The sequence below is a fragment of the Wyeomyia smithii genome, chromosome 1 (genome assembly GCF_029784165.1).
Source record: "Wyeomyia smithii strain HCP4-BCI-WySm-NY-G18 chromosome 1, ASM2978416v1, whole genome shotgun sequence".
NCBI lineage: Eukaryota > Metazoa > Arthropoda > Insecta > Diptera > Culicidae > Wyeomyia > Wyeomyia smithii.
Window position 1 is genome coordinate 103,320,834 of NC_073694.1, and position 17,689 is coordinate 103,338,522.

General features: G+C 53.2%; 1 protein-coding gene, 1 non-coding gene and 1 pseudogene across 2 annotated transcripts in view; all 3 read right to left on the bottom strand.

Moving 5' to 3' along the window:
• Positions 1 to 17,689, bottom strand: part of LOC129718434 (integrator complex subunit 7-like) — a 1,119,499-nt gene that overhangs the window by 56,959 nt on the left and 1,044,851 nt on the right. The gene's annotated exons all lie outside the window — the stretch shown is intronic.
• Positions 467 to 4,144, bottom strand: LOC129719307 (large subunit ribosomal RNA; annotated as a pseudogene).
• On the bottom strand, positions 4,337 to 4,489 carry LOC129719315 (5.8S ribosomal RNA). The gene has a single exon (XR_008727201.1). It is a non-coding gene; the product is annotated as a 5.8S ribosomal RNA (ribosomal RNA).

Genomic DNA, 17,689 nt, shown 5'->3' on the forward strand with positions numbered 1-17,689 from the left:
GGTAATGACCGCGAAACGTACTGGAAGGTCTGCCAGGTTTTACGGGACGGAGACCCCTGCGGCCGTATGCCACTTCGCCTTTTCAAGCCGTTGTCACACGACTTTACTAAGGGAGCTTGGTGCAGGTGCCAGCCCAACGTCGTGGTATAAAATCGTATTCCCTCTCAAAAACGTAAAACACAGCGACCAGTACACCATAATTGGGACCTCACTGGAATCAGCCCTAATAGGCAGGTTAGTGCATTTGGGTAATGGGAGCGGCACTACACGCTCCGTCGAAGCTGCTTACGGGTGGCCGTGGCTTTTACGGGGAATCGACTGCCCAATGCCCGAAACCCCACCACTCCCTAGGCAAGCTCCCGCTGCCGGTCCGGGACTAATCGATGCTATCACACACCCATCGGTGGTCACACAGCGCGTGCATGGCCTCGACGGTCGCCAGGCGTCGACCCGTGATGGCTTGCAGCTCGGCCAAAAGCAAGGGTAGTCTGATAGGATCGAAACATACACCTCTCTGCAACTCGCAACTCCCAGCCTGTAAACCTATCGTTTGTAGGGGGTCTCAGGTATCGAAATCATATATTGATGCTTAGCAGCGCCACCGACAAAAAGCCACGTCGCTATGAACGCTTGGCGGCCACAAGTCAGTTATCCCTGTGGTAACTTTTTTGACACCTCTTGCTAAAAACTCTTTAAACCAAAAGAATCGTGAGGCCTAGCTTTCGCTGTCTCAATATGTACTGAACATCGAGATCAAGCCAGCTTTTGTCCTTATGTTCAGCATGTGGTTTCTGTCCTCACTGAGCTGACCTTTGAACACCTCCGTTATTGTTTTGGAGATGTACCACCCCAGTCAAACTCCGCACCTGGCACTGTCCATGACTTGGAGTATTCAGATGTCTTACTGTCATTGGCGTACTGTATGAAAGTTGAGCTGCGGCCTTACCGCTCATGAGCAGGGTTCTACTACCGGGAACCGACACACCGCCATACGCAGCAACAAAGCCACGCACGCCAGATGCCGAGCCCGTTTCGAATCTCCCGCTAGGACATGGAACGGCGAGGCTCGACAGGCTCCGTCACTACACTATAGCCAGGAATGACGACATGACTGAACGCTGAACAGGAAACCTTATGCCGAGAGGTAGTAATAACCCCAGCACTTGTTCCAACTAATCATGTAAGTAAGACAACCGTAAAAGTAGTGGTATCTCATTGACGCCGGAGAGCTAATATTTTACCTCGGCTCCCGCCTATTCTGCACCTCTTATATCACCTTACAATGCCAGACTTGAGTCAAGCTCAACAGGGTCTTCTTTCCCCGCTAGTGTTTCCAAGCCCGTTCCCTTGGCTGTGGTTTCGCTAGATAGTAGATAGGGACAGAGGGAATCTCGTTAATCCATTCATGCGCGTCACTAATTAGATTACGAGGCATTTGGCTCCCTTAAGAGAGTCATAGTTACACCTGCCGTTTACCCGCGCTTGCTTGAATTTCTTCACGTTGACATTCAGAGCACTGGGCAGAAATCACATTGTGTCAACACCTGCGAAGGCCTTCACAATGCTATGTTTTAATTAGACAGTCGGATTCCCTCAGCCGTGCCAGTTCCGAATTGACTGTTTATTGATGACTGCAGCCCAAGCCGGGAACCATAGCGGGCACGCATACACGAGTGCACACGGCCACACCTGGACGGCCGGGAGTGCCCAGCCACCCCAGTCTTCAGAGCCAATCCTTATCCCGAAGTTACGGATCTAATTTGCCGACTTCCCTTACCTACATTAATCTATCGACTAGAGACTCTAAACTTTGGAGACCTGCTGCGGATTCGTTACAATCTGTTGAGAGTTTGCGTACCCCAGTCTTCGATTTTCAAGGTCCAAGAAGGGAATATCGACACAGCAACTTGATGCCATGCTCTACCAGCCTGTCCAACCATATCTCTCTATGAAAGACTTTCATGGCTATACTAGCGTAGACTGTTAAACAGGAAAGAAAACTCTTCCGATACCTCTTTTTGGCGTCTCGAAGGAAAGGATTCATGTTGCCATGATTTCAAAGGCGCTACCGTTCCCGGTGTGCACGCCAATGCAAACGTATACTCAACAGGCCCCGGAATTGTAACCGGGTTCCTTTTCGCCCGCTCAATATATACTAGTGGATGTTGCATCACCGCATGTGTGTATTTGATTAAATGCCTAATATATATCAGGTTTCCCAAAGAGCTTAGGATTGGCTAACTCGTGTTCAACTGCTGTTAACACGAAACCCTCCTCCACTCCAGTCATCCAAGATCTCATTCGAATATTTGCTACTACCACCAAGATCTGTGCTAGTGGCCTTTGACGCGCACCACCAGACCCTCCTACTCACTGACGTCTTAAAGTGACGGGGACGAGCGAGCGCCCACCGGCACCGCTTGTACGTCAGCGGTAATGTATAGGCAAACGACTTAAGCGCCATCCATTTTAAGGCCTAATTGCTTCGGCAGATGAGTTGTTACACACTCCTTAGCGGATGACAAGTTCCATGTCCACCGTCATGCTGTCTGTAGCAATCAACACCTTTCATGGTATCTATGATGCGTCGTTTATTTAGGCACCGTAACATTACGTTTGGTTCATCCCACAACACCAGTTCTGCTTACCAAAACTTGGCCCACTAAGCACACCGGTATCTTTTACGTCAACTGAGTGGACGCGTCCGTTAGAGGTGCGCTCTTCGTGTTCGCGCAACAACATCAACCAAGAATGTTATCGTACGTACCCATTTATAGTTTGAGAATAGGTTAAGATCATTTCGAACCTTGGGCCTCTAATCATTCGCTTTACCAGATAAGAATAGGATCCGAAACGTTGCGTGCTTCAGCTATCCTGAGGGAAACTTCGGAGGGAACCAGCTACTAGATGGTTCGATTGGTCTTTCGCCCCTATGCCCAATTCTGACAATCGATTTGCACGTCAGAACTGCTTCGGTCTTCCATCAGGGTTTCCACTGACTTCAACCTGATCAGGCATAGTTCACCATCTTTCGGGTCACATCCTGCACACCCGCGGTATGTTATGGCACGGTGGCGGGGATGCGCGTGCGAACACGTGTCTCCCGCCAACTGCATGCCGTTTATAACACCCGGGGATGGAGGGACGAGCAGGTAGTCTCGTCCGTAATCCCGCACAACGAGTGAGTTATTTTTTTTACGCCTTTGGTTGTTCATAAAAACACCAGCGCACCCGGGAGGGGCACGCGGCTCACCATTGGCTTGCGCGCAAGATAGACTTCTTGGTCCGTTTTTCAAGACGGGTCCCGAAGGTACCTCGATTTGCTCATTGCCGATCGACAGTCCGCCATAACCAAAAACCGGAGTGTGTATGCATGAAAGCATGCAGGACGGTGTTATTAGAGTATGCAAGAAGGCATACAGGACGGTGTCACGCGTAGGGTCCATCACGTGTCTGACTGCACACCACGTGCGTTAGGCTCCGGCTCGCGACGTAGGCCTTCAGAACTGAACGTCGCTACGGTGGAACTAACAACCAGCACCTAGGGGCAACCTGTCGGACCCGATTTGCTGCCACGGGGGCTACAAGCTGTTTGTAATGGATCGCAATGTCCTCTTGTGGTAGGAGATAAATGCCCCGAGGCGAACCGGGTGAGCCCGGCCCAGCCACAGGTGAACATCTCCGCCTCGGATAATCGAGTTCACCGGGCTTGAGCCCTAGGCAGTTTCACGTACTTTTTGACTCTCTATTCAGAGTGCTTTTCAACTTTCCCTCACGGTACTTGTTCGCTATCGGTCTCGTGGTGATATTTAGCTTTAGCAGGAGTTTACCTCCCACTTGGTGCTGCACCATCGAGCAACACGACTCCATGGAAAAATTTTCCAACATCAGCGCCGTTCTACGGGCCTATCACCCTCTATGGGAGTTAGAGCCACGTTCAAGTTGAACTTGAATCGGGACTGATTATGATTATGGCAGATGACAGAATTTCCAGTACACGGAACCAGGCAGACACCGCACCGGGTATCGCCTCTACGCTCCACCCGTTTCACTCGCAGCTACTCGGGGAATCCTTGTTAGTTTCTTTTCCTCCCCTTATTAATATGCTTAAATTCAGGGGGTAGTCACACATTATTTGAGGCCTACTTATAGATTATTTGCCGTACTGTACTACCTAGACGCAGCAACCGGCACGTTGCCACACTTGGGTAACGGTTGTACATATCAGCATTGTGGGCGAGCACAATGATCTTCAATGTTTTACCACCAATGAAGGTAGGAAAACATCACTACGCATACGTGCGGAGGGTACACGTATAGTTGAATCGATAAATATAGGCACTCAAAAATGTGTACATCATACTGGGTGTATAATATGCAATATGCGTTCAACTAGTCGGTGTTCATGTGTCCTGCAGTTCACATTCTGACGCGCATTTAGCTGCGGTCTTCATCGATCCACGAGCCGAGTGATCCCCTGCCTAGGGTTTTTTTCGCAAAATATCAACAATAGCACAAAACAAACGCACGCGCAGTGGACCCACGTACTTGAGTCCTATGGCCAGTCGATTCGCACGCCTGCATCAGTAATGATCCTTCCGCAGGTTCACCTACGAAAACCTTGTTACGACTTTTACTTCCTCTAAATCGTCAAGTTCGGTCAACTTCAGCGAGTCAAATGCAATCCGCGAGGGACCAACAAATGTTCACTTCCAGAGACCTCACTGAATAATCCATCGGTAGTAGCGACGGGCGGTGTGTACAAAGGGCAGGGACGTAATCAACGCTAGCTAATGACCACCACTTACTGGGAATTCCAGGTTCATATGGACCGTTTCAATCCATAATCCCGACTAAATGAGCATTTCAGTGATTTCCCGTCCCTTTCGGGATAGGGTACACGCTGCTGCTCACATTGCAGCGCGCGTGCAGCCCAGAACATCTAAGGGCATCATGGACCTGTTATCGCTCAATCTCATTTTGCTGGACACAAAGCGTCCCATTAAGTAGAAGTCAACTTCGAGAAGTTGACGTATTATCAGGTCACACTACACCGTCGGTCGAAAGCACCGATGACCTCACGGATCAGACCGACCGGAAGACCGACCACCACCGCGGAACCGGGTCCAACCGAACGGGATCGTCATATGACTACTGACAACGTTCTATTTAATTGATTGAGTCACGTTCGTTACCGGAATTAACCAGACAAATCACTCCACGAGCTAAGAACGGCCATGCACCACTACTCTTATCTTTGAGAAAGAGCTTCTAATCTGTCTTACCTCAATAAGTTCGGACCTGGTAAGTTTTCCCGTGTTGAGTCAAATTAAGCCGCAGGCTCCACTCCTGGTGGTGCCCTTCCGTCAATTCCTTTAAGTTTCAACCTTGCAACCATACTTCCCCCGGAACCTGATTTTGGTTTCCCGGAAGCTACTGAGAGCACCAAAATGTAGCGTCTCCCAATTGCTAATTGGCATAGTTTACGGTTAGAACTAGGGCGGTATCTAATCGCCTTCGATCCTCTAACTTTCGTTCTTGAATAATGAAAGCGTCCATGGCAAATGCTTTTGCTTTAGCTAATCCTACGACGGTCTACGAATTTCACCTCTCGCGCCGTAATACTGATGCCCCCAACTACTTCTGTTAATCATTACCTCTTGATCTATATCACAAACCAACGGATATTGAGACCGAGGTCATATTCCATTATTCCATGCAAGATTATTCACGGCCATAGTAGTAGCCTGCTTCGAGCACTCTAATTTGTTCAAGGTAATAGCAGCTGGGCTTGTGGGAAACGCCAACACCCGATGAAAGGCATCAGACGCCACTGAACGGCGGGCGAACGCGATGCACGCGCAAACGCACACCGGCCTGCAAATGCACCGCACACCCAGTCTTATAGTCGCTGCAATCCAGTGACCTACGATCATTATCCGATGTAGCACCCGTGTTGGACAAGAATAAACTTTGAACGTTTTAACCGCAACAATTTTATTATACGCTAGTGAAGCTGGAATTACCGCGGCTGCTGGCACCAGACTTGCCCTTAACTTGATCCTTGTTGAAGGATTTATGCTCAACTCATTCCAATCATAGGACATCATACAAGAGTCTTATGTTGTTATTTCTCGTCACCACCTCCCCGAGCCGGGATTGGGTAATTTACGCGCCTGCTGCCTTCCTTGGATGTGGTGGCCATTTCTCAGGCTCCCTCTCCGGAATAGAACCCTGATTCCCCGTTACCCGTTGCAACCATCGTAGTCCTCTATACTACCATCAATAGTTGATAGGGTAGATATTTGAAAGATCTGTCGTCGGTGCTAGACCATACGATCAACAAAATTATCCAGATTTCAACTCAACACGTCACGTAGGACGGTTGGTTTGACTAATAATTGCGCAGGTTCCGCGAGGTCCCTGCATTATGCATGTATAAGCTCTAGATTTTCCACAGTTATCCAAGTAACTAGTTCAATGATCTTGTAAATTATAGCTGTTATACTGAGGCTTATGCCGTTTCACATTAAATCTGTTCGTACTTAGACAAGCATGGCTTAACTTTTGAGACAAGCGTACTTATTCTACAACATGCAAAATGTGCCGAAAACAATATCGATAACGAATTCTCTTGACTAATCTAGTTGATCGAGACCGCATTAGCCCCCAGGCTAGCGTGCGATATTATTGTTTATTGTGTATATGTGAACCCCACGGGTTCGAATTAGCACTGGCACAGAGTCGTTCGAAACAGGCTCGTTTACTGGCTGTAATTGCGCTTTTAAGCGTTGCTTTAGCGGATTTAAATGCGGCACCGCGTTCCGCTCTTTGCTCGTCGGAACGTGCGCGTTGCATCCTCCGTCTTGCACGGAGGCATGCACTGCGTAGGCCTGCTATCGTATCGCTCCACCAGTATGTCGGTGGCCTACCGTCTCTAGGCGGACGAGACCTAGGCATCGTGGCGTCGCACGCCCATGACAGTATCGAATTTAGATGGTCCACACCCGGGAGCAGTTCACCCCCTTCGTGCTTCTATCTACTTGCCTGCCCAAAAACATCTGCATCGAAATGCAATGTTTTCCAGCCGTAGAAGGATGGAATATTGGCCCTACTCGCTGCTTGCTTCCGCACGCCTACCTCATAGCGGACCGATTGGTGGTCGCTATTCGTGTAGCTGTCGTCTACCTTCCAGTTCGTGATCAGTCCCGGGCTGCAGAACGTCACATCGATTATCGATTCCGCACTATTTCTACTGTAGGTGCATTTTGTACCAACGTTAGCCAAGTCTAAGTTGAGCTTTGCCAGAGCTTCCAACAAGACCTGGCCTCTCTGGTTTGTACAGCGACTTCCCCACTCGACAGCCCAAGCGTTGAAGTCGGCCGCAACCACCAACGGCCATAGGCCCGTCAGTTCCACGGTTGCTTGATCGACCATCTGTGCGAACGTTTCGGTAGACCAACTTGGCGGAGCATAGCAACTGCAGTAGAATACTCCATCCACTTTGGCTATAACGAACCCCTCTCTGGAGGTCGACACAATCTCCTGAACCGGGGACCTGCCTGTCGTGCAAATGGCCGTCTTCCCAGACTTGTCCGATACCCAGTTACCGTTTCCGGTTGGGATGCGGTATGGGTCCGAGACGATGGCCACGTCCGACAACGACTCAGCAGCTGCTTGGTGTAGCAACTGCTGCGCCGCATAGCAGTGATTCAGGTTTAACTGTATCACCTTCAGGCCTGTCCGTGCAGCCGGACACTTGGGACCTCCCATGGCGTGTTTGGTGTCCCGTTTACCGGTGCATACCAGACACTTGGGAGGTGCACCGTAGTCCCGTGCCTTGTGGCCTGCGCCACCGCAGCGGCGGCATAAATTGGACCTGTCGGGCCCTTTGCACGACCAGGATTTATGCCCCCGCTCAAAGCACCTGAAGCAAACGTCAGGCTGTTGGAAGGTGCCCAGAGGGCAGACCGACCAACCCTCCTTCAACGTGGCCTTCTTCAGGGCCTTGTTACCCTCCGCTAGTGGAAGCTTTATGGTAGCAACCTAGGTGCCGGCTGGGCCCCTGCGGAGACGAACTGCCTCCGCGGTCACTACCACTCCACACTCTCGCTCGAAGGCTTGTGCTATGTCGCACCCTTCGGTGATCTCGTCCAGGTTTTTAGCTGGAGAGTCACTTCAGGAGTGAGGGCTCGGATTTCGACATCCTCGCTTAGCATTTCCTGGGCCGCCTTTTTATAGGCACAGCCCTTGCCCTTTGCCTCTTTGTGGAGTTCGAGGATCATCTCGCCGGTGCGTGACCGACGAATTGACCTGACATCCGCGCCGAGGTCTTTGAGCTTAGATTCGCCCCTCATGGCCTTCAAGACTTCAGCGTATTTAGACGCGTCACCCTTGCTCCGCCTATTCGCCCATTGCGGCTTCTTATTGCAGTCGCCGCGCTTCGCGCGTCGTTCCCGCTTCTGCCACTTTTTGTTCACCACGGTGGTCCAATCCGTAGCTTCGCCATTTGTCGGTTCTTTGCTCGGCTGGGCTGACGGGCCAGCTTCCTGGCTGTCACCGAACAACCGCCTTCGTTGCGTCCTGGGGGCCGATTCCCCCGGAGAGCCTCTCGCACGTTTGCCAGTCGGTTAAGTTGAACAGACTTCGGCAAACGATGTTGCAGCTGTTTGTGTGTATTCAGACACAGCTGCAGCACTCCCTTTTTTTGGTCTGGTTAAGCCTTGCCTCAAGCGCGGGCGCCTAGCTTTCGGCATCGTTAGTCCGTTTAAAGGCTTGCGAAAGCTCGGATTTCGCGCTGCAAATGTTCATACGTAGCAACAGAAGACATTGCTTCAAATCTTTCGATATGTTGCTACGTTCGTCCGTGAACTTGAGTATTTCATCAAGTTGTACGGACACCGCCTCTAAGCTCGGGAACTTGTTCATGTGGCTTTCTACCGCAGAGAGTAGCATGTTGTTTCCACCTTGCCGCCAATCTTCGTTGTTCCGGTTGGTGCTGGCTTAGGCGTGGCCGCCTTTGCCCCAACTCGGAACTCCCCTGTCGGTGTCGCAAAAGGTGTACCAACCTGTGCACCGCCTTTACCGGCATTCGCCAGTCTCGGTGGAGACCGGGCGATGCCCCGCCTGGCAAACTGGTTTACTAACCCGTCCGCCCCATCCACTACCTTCACCTCTTCATCGATTTTAAAAGAAAACGTTGTTGTTAAAAGGGTCCCCCTTTCAGCCGCTATCCTTGGTTATGGTGGAGTGGTCGCCTATATTGTCCCATGGTGGCCCATGTCGTAGTACTGGAGTCATGGCTAGTGAAGGTCGCCATAGCCCCTCATGAGCATTATGACGCCTCCCGACCGGCGTCAGTCAGGAAAGGGCATCTGATCCCACTCCTGCCTGATTCCCATCAGGCAATGACCGCGGAACGTACTGGAAGGCCTGCCAGGTTTTACGGGACGGAGACCCCTGCGACCGTGTGCCACCTCGCCGTTTCAAGCCGTTGTCACACGACTTCACTAAGCGAGCTCGGTGCAGGTGCCAGCCCAACGTCGTGGTATAAAATCGTATTCCCTCTCGAAAACCTAAAACACAGCGACCAGTACACCACAATTGGGACCTTACTGGTATCAGTCCTAATAGGCAGGTTAGTGCATTTGGGTGATGGGAGCGGCACTACACGCTCCGTCGAAGCTGCTTACGGGTGGCCGTGGCTTTTACGGGGAATCGACTGCCCAATGTCCGAAATTCCACCACTCCCTAGGCAAGCTACCTCTGCCGGTCCGGGACTAATCGATGCTATCACACACCCATCGGTGGTCACACAGCACGTGCATGGCCTCGACGGTCGCCAGGCGTCGACCCGTGGTGGCCTGCAGCTCGGCCAAAAGCAAGGGTAGTCTGCTTTTACCCATGCTGAGCAACCTTAAGCTGAACAGCTAAAGCCCTTGGTCTCCCCGGGACCGCCGTTAGGCATTACTTCGGGGAGAGGGCCCGTCGTGCTTTTCGCACTTACCTCTATGGGTAGCAGAGCAGCCTAAACAGGCCAGTTAGTTAACCGTTAACTAACTGGGGTACATCGATGGTTTCCCGTCGATTGGTGCCCTGCAAAATACCAACGATCTGTGATGCGGCCGTGATGACCGCATCCCAGATTTCCCTATTTTCGCACATCCTACGCACGATGCTCTCTGGCGTGGTGTCCATCCCACTTATTGCCAGCATTTCGTACCTTGTTCGCTCGAAACGCGGGCATGTGAAGATCACATGCTCCGCGCTTTCTTCCGCACCCGTACAAGCGGGGCACATAGGGGACTCGGCGTACCCGAACCTATGCAGGTACTGCCTAAAGCAGCCATGGCCTGACAGGATCTGTGTCAGATGGAAGGTTACTTCCCCATGGCGCGTATTAATCCAGCATGCTAACTCTGGAATGAGTCGGTGTGTCCATCTACCTTTTGTAGTGTTGGACCACTCCCGCTGCCACCTGGCCATTGAAGATAACCGTATGGTGTTGCGTATACCCCTCGTGTCGCGTTGGTCGAAGCACTCTACATCCTCTTTGACGATGATGCTGATGGGCATCATGCCAGCCAGGACGCAAACCGCCTCGTACGACACTGTTCGGTATGCGCACGCGACCCTTAGGCACATTAGCCTGTACGTACTCCCTAGTTTGCCGCGATGGCACGAGGTACTCAATACCTTGGACCACACTGGTCCTCCATACCTGAGTATGGACGTGGTCACGCTAGCAAGGACTTTGCGCCTGCTGCTACGGACCGCCGAGCTGTTTGCCATCATGCGAGATAGTGCTGTCACAGCCATGGAAGCTTTCTTGTAGGTATAATCGACGTGGCTCCCGAACGTGAGCTTGTCGTCGATCATAACCCCCAGAAGCTTCAGCAAGCGTTTTGAGGCGATAGTGCATGCACCAGCACTAATCAATGCCTCCTGCTCCGACTTTCTGTTATTTACAACAATAACTTCAGTCTTATGGTGCGCTAGCTCCAGTTTCCTGGAGTGCATCAAGTCTTCCACTACGCGTATTGATAGCGCGGCCTTTAACTCTACCTCTCTAAAAGACTCGCCATAGACCTCAAGAGTTATGTCGTCGGCGAAGCCCACGATCACCACCCCTGGAGGGAGTGTTAGTTTTAACACGCCGTCATACATGGCGTTCCACAGTACCGGGCCCATGCTGCATGCCACCACGGGTCGGCGCGTGGCGTAAATCGTAAATGCCACAATTACCCGGAAGCATCTCTGACGGAGCGAGTAGTGCCGCTCCCATCAACCAAATGCACTCCCTCGTTAATTGGGGCCGACACCAGTAAGGTCCCAATTATGGCAACTGGCAGCGAACGAAACGGATTCGAGTCGGATACGATAAGGAACCATGACCAAGGGCTGGCACCTGCATCGAGCTCCCTTAGTAAAGTCGCGTGACAGCGGCTTGAAACGGCGAGATGGTACCCGGTGCAGGGGTCTCCGTCCCGTAAAACCTGGCAGGCCTTCCAGTACGTTCCGCGTCCATTGCCTGGTGGGAATCAGGCAGAGAAGGATCAGATGGGGGGGAACTAGTCCTAGGACAAGATGCCCCTTTCCTGACTTACGCGGGCGGGGGCGTCATAGTGCTCATAAGGTACTATGGCGACCCCCCTTACCCATGGCCTCACTGCTTCGGCATAGATTACCATGGGACCATACAAGCGACTTCTCATCTATGAACAAGGATAGCGGCTGGAAGGGGGACCCAATTAACAAAAATGAGCTCGAAGAACCAAAAAGAGACGGGTGCGGAGGGGTTACCAAATCCCTTCGCACGAGGTGGCATCCAGCGGTCTCCGCAGAAGAAGGCGGAGACGGATGCGGCGAAGTCTGGAGTTGGGAAACCGGCGAATCCGTCGGTGTCCACACCAGACATCTCGGTAGACGGTCCCTTGCTAGTCAAGGCCGTCGAAAGGTGCATGGACACGCGGCCAAGAGTGGCGGCGCTGTCTGAACAACTCGATGCCATAATCGAGTTCTCGGCGAACAGGCGAAACATCGCTGGCGACCTGAAGCAGAGCCTCCTCCTGCTTCGGAGCACCATTGATGAAGCCAGAAAGGAGCACGAAGAACTCGTAGCTCGGGTGAAGGCAGCCGAGAAAGCGGCCAGGAACGGGAGGGCGACTGCATCTAAAGAGGTGCAGACAGACGCCCCCTCGTTCGCATCGGTCTGCTCCACGGGGCAGGTCGCTAAGCGAACGAGGCAGTCCCCGGGGGAAACGGCCCCCGGGAACACCAAGAAACGATTGGTCGTGCTACTCCCACGGGAACACACGCCAACCGGTTCAAGGTCCACCGCGGAAAAGGCACAGGTGGAGGCTATGGGCAACCCTTGGACTACCGTAGAGGGTAGGAAGCGTCGGGAAGGTGCGACGCGATATGATGGCGGAGCGGCCAGAGGACCAAAAAAGGTCAAAAAGGCGCGGAGTAGGGGTGATGCCCTCATACTCAAGACGGATGGGTCGAAGTACTCAGAAGTCTTGAAGAAGATGAGGGGGGAAACCCAGCTCAAGGATCTGGGGGCGGATGTGCGGAGTATCCGCCGATCTCGCACTGGCGAGATGATACTTGAGCTCCGGAAGGACGCCAAGAACAAGGGGGCTACCTACAAAACGGTAGCTGAAAAGGTCCTAGGGAAGGAGGTGCATGTGCGGGCACTCACCTCAGAAGTGACTCTCCAGCTTAAAAACCTGGACGAAATCACTGAGGGGTGCGACATTGCACAAGCCCTAAGAGCGAAGTGCGGGGTGGAGGTGGCTAAGGAGTCAATCCGCCTCCGCAAAGGTCCGGCGGGGACCCAGGTAGCTACCTTCCGACTACCGTCGGCGGACGCGAACCTGGCCCTGAAAAGGGCAAGTTGGAGGTCGGCTGGTCTGTATGTCCTCTGGGCATACTACAGCAACCAGACATTTGCTTCCGGTGCTTCGAGGGCGGACATAAGTCCTGGACCTGCAAGGGGCCCGATAGGAGCCAGCTGTGCAGGCGATGTGGAGGTGCAGGCCATAAAGCAAAGGACTGTGGGGAGTCTCCCAAGTGCATGGTATGTTCCGGGAAACGGGACGCCAAACACTTTATGGGAGGCCCCAGGTGCCCAGCCGGTAAGCCGGCTGCGAAACCACGGGCGTAAGGGTGACGCAACTGAACCTGAACCATTGCTTCGCGGCTCAGCAGCTGCTACACCAAGCAGCCACTGAGTCGTTGTCGGACATCGCCGTCATATCGGATCCCTACCGCATCCATCCCGGAAACGGTAACTGGGTTGCGGATAAGTCCAGATTGGCGGCCATATGTACGACGAGCAAGTTCCCGGTTCAGGAGGTTGTCTCAACCTCAGAAGAAGGGTACGTAGTTGCTAAGGTGAACGGAGTGTTCTACTGCAGTTGCTATGCTCCGCCACGTTGGTCTACCGAAAGGTTCACCCAGATGGTCGACCTCCTATCCATGGAGCTAACGGGCCTAACGCCGTTGGTGGTGGCGGGCGACTTCAACGCTTGGGCTGTTGAGTGGGGAAGTTGCTTCACGAACCAGAGGGGCCAGATCCTGTTGGAGGCTTTTGCAAAGCTCAACCTAGATCTGGCCAACGTTGGGAACAAAAGTACATTTAGCAGAAATGGTGCGGAGTCGATCATCGACGTGACGTTCTCCAGCCCAGGACTGATCAAGAACTGGAGGGTAGACGATGGCTTCACTAATAGCGACCACCAGGCGGTCTGTTTTAGTGTAGACAACAACGAGAGGCGGCAAGCGACGGGTAGAGCCAACACTCCGACCGTTCGCGGGTGGAAGACATCGCACTTTGATGCCGAGGTATTCGAAGAGGCAATGAGAAGGGAGCGCGAGGGGGGCAGTTGGCTCCGCCCGACTGCTGACCAACTAGTTGCTATGCTATCGCGAGCGTGCGACGCCACCATGCCTAGGACTCGCCAACCTAGGAATGGAAAGCCACCGGTTTACTGGTGGACGAACGCGATAGCCGACCTTCGCAGTGCGTGCCTCCGTGCAAGACGGAGGATGCAGCGTGCGCGAAACGAAGAAGAGAGGACAGAGCGCCGCGCAGCATTCAGTTCGGCAAGATCGATGCTAAAGAGTGCGATAAAGGCCAGCAAGAGGGCCTGCTTTGATAGGCTATGTGCGAGTGCCAATACAAATCCGTGGGGTGACGCCTACAGGATCGTAATGGCCAAGACTAAAGGCGCGCTGGCGCCTGCAGAGCGATCACCAGCGATGCTGGAGCGTATCACCGAGGGACTCTTTCCACGCCACGAGCCAAGTCCTTGGCCTCCGGCGGTCGAGTCTCACGTCCGACGTTCCAGTATCTCAGACATAGACCAGAGATGGTCGGCCAACCTGCCGAGCATCCAATCCGTGAGCGACGACAGCCGTGTCGAGGCAGGGGAGGAGGCAAGGGTTACGAATGAGGAACTCATCGTGATCGCCAAATCCCTAAAGGTGAGCAAGGCACCGGGACCGGATGGTATCCCTAACCTGGCGATCAGGCTGGCGATAAAAATGGCCCCCGGGCTGTTCAGGGCAGTCATGCAGAGGTGCCTGGATGACTGTCTTTTTCCGGACAGGTGGAAGCGGCAGAGACTGGTCTTATTGCCGAAGGCTGGGAAACCGCCAGGGGACCCATCGGCATATAGGCCTATATGCCTGCTGGACACCACGGGCAAGGTGCTTGAGAGGATCATCCTCAACAGACTGGTGAGGTACACGGAGGGTGTACACGGTCTGGCAAGTAACCAGTTCGGCTTCCGGAAGGGCAGGTCCACGCTGGACGCAATCTCTTCCGTCATCAAGACGGCGGAGGTAGCAATCCAGCGCAAGAGAAGGGGAATACGCTACTGCGCAATCGTCACGCTCGACGTGAAGAATGCGTTCAATAGTGCCAGTTGGGACTTCATAGCGCTCGCGCTCAGGAGCATCCATGTACCGGTGTCGCTGTACAAGATTCTGGAAAATTATTTCCAGAATCGAATACTTGTTTACGACACGGAGGAGGGTCAGAAGTGCGTCCCAATTACCGCAGGAGTTTCATCCTGGGCCCGGTGTTGTGGAATGTCATGTATGACGGAGTGTTGAAACTCAAGTTCCCTGTAGGGGTTGTGATCGTCGGCTTTGCAGACGACATAACGCTGGAGGTTTACGGCGAGTCCATCGAGAAGGTCGAGTTGACGGCCGCGCACTGTATACGCAAGGTCGAGGACTGGATGCGCTCCAGGAAACTGGAGCTCGCGCATCATAAGACGGAGGTCACGGTTGTGAACAACCGTAAATCGGAGCAACAGGCGGTGGTCAGAGTCGGAGACTGCACCATCACCTCGAAGCGATCCCTGAAGCTCTTGGGGGTTATGGTGGACGACAAGCTCACGTTCGGGAGTCACGTCGACTATGCCTGTAAGAGGGCCTCATCGGCTATTGCAGCACTATCTCGTATGATGTCCAATAGCTCAGCGGTTTATGGCAGCAAGCGAAGACTTCTTGCCAGCGTGGTTTCGTCCATACTTTGGTATGGTGGGCCAGTGTGGTCCAGAGCGCTAGGTACTAACAGTTACCGTGGCAAACTGGAAAGTACCTACAGGCTCATGTGCCTGAGAGTTGCGAGTGCGTATCGTACGGTGTCATACGATGCAATATGTGTCTTGTCCGGCATGATGCCTATCAGCATCGCCATCAAGGAGGACAGAGAGTGTTTCGACCAACGTGACACAAGGGGCATACGAGGTACCAGAAGGTCATTCTCGATGCTCCGCTGGCAGCGGGAATGGTCCAACTCCACAAAGGGCAGATGGACGCACCGACTCATACCGGAGATATCCGGCTGGGTCGGGAGACGACATGGTGAAGTGAACTTCCACCTGACACAAATCCTGTCAGGCCATGGTTGTTTCAGGCAATATCTGCACAGGTTCGGACACGCGATGTCCCCCATGTGTCCCGAGTGCGTGGAGGAGGAGGAGACTGCTGAGCATGTCTTCTTCGTATGCCCCTGTTTCGTAAGAGCGAGGAGCAACATGATGGCTGTGAGCGGGCCTGGCACTACTCCGGACAATCTAGTCCGGAGGATGTGCGACGACCCGGACATCTGGAACGCGGTCTGTGCGGCCGCCTCTCAGATTGTTCTGGAGCTGCAACGTGTGTGGCGGGTCAACCACCAACACGCCAGTGGTAGCTAATTACCAGTCTCCAGGTAGTTAGCTAGGAGGTTATAAGAGTAAAGAGGGTGCATCACGCACAAAAGCCACTTCCCGACGTAATACTTAACCGTCGTTCCGGGAAGACCAGGGCTGGAGACTGGAGGGGTTTTAGTGGGTCGGGACAGGGATCAGTAGGTGCCTGGGCGAGTGTAACTACCCCAGCATCTCTCCCCTAGTCTTATCCCCACACCCTGAGTTCTCTTCTCAGGTGTCTGTTTGCAGATTTCCCCGCCACCTTTAAAAAAAAAAAAAAAAAAAAAACAGTACCGGGCCCAGGATGGAACCTTGCGGTACACCTGCGGTAACCGGAACGCTTTTCCGACCCTCGTTTGTGTTATACACTAGCACTCGATTCTGAAAGTAGTTACCCAGAATCTTGTATAGCGGCGTCGGCACTCTGAGACTCTGTAGCGCTAAGGCTATGGAGTCCCAGCTGGCACTGTTAAACGCGTTCTTCACGTCAAGCGTGACGATCGCGCAGTAACGAATGCCCCTCCTTTTGCGGTGGATTGCAACCTCTGCCGTTCTGACGGAGAGAATTGCATCCACCGTGGATCTACCTTTTCGAAAACCGAACTGGTTGCTTGATAGACCGTTCTCACTTTCTGTATATTTCACCAGTCTATTGAGGATTGCCCTCTCAAGCACCTTGCCCGCCGTGTCCAGCAGGCAGATTGGTCTGTATGCCGATGGGTCACCTGGTAGTTTCCCAACCTTCGGCAACAGCACCAGCCTCTGGCGCTTCCACACGTCCGGGAAGAGGTATTCGTCAAGGCATTTCTGCATGACCGCCCTGAACAACCCGGAGGCTTCTTTGATGGCCGTCTAAATGGCCAAATTCGGGATTCCGTCTGGTCCCGGTGCCTTGCCTATCTTCAGGGAGTTTGCGATCTCGATCAGTTCATCTTCTGTCACCCTTACCGCATCGTCTGCCTCTGCACGGCTGCCGTCACTCACGGTTGGTGGTGACTCATCAGCCGGAGGCCAGAGACTTGGTTCGTGGCTTGGAAAGAGGCCCTGAATGATCGTTTCTAGCATCGCTGGTGATTGTTCGGCCGGGGCTAGCGCACCTCTAGTCTTGGTCATAACGATCCTGTAGGCGTCACCCCACGGGTTCGAATTGGCACTGGCGCAGAGTCGTTCGAAACAGGCTCGTTTACTGGCTCTGATTGCGCTCTTAAGCGTTGCCTTAGCGGATCTGAATGCGGCACCGCGTTCCGCTCTTTGCTCGTCGGAACGTGCGCGTTGCATCCTCCGTCTTGCACGGAGGCATGCACTGCGTAGGCCTGCTATCGTATCGCTCCACCAGTATGTCGGTGGCCTACCCTCTCTAGGCGGACGAGACCTAGGCATCGTGGCGTCGCACGCCCATGACAGTATCGAATTTAGATGGTCCACATCCGGGAGCAGTTCACCCCCTTCGTGCTTCCATCTAATTGCCTGCCCAAAAA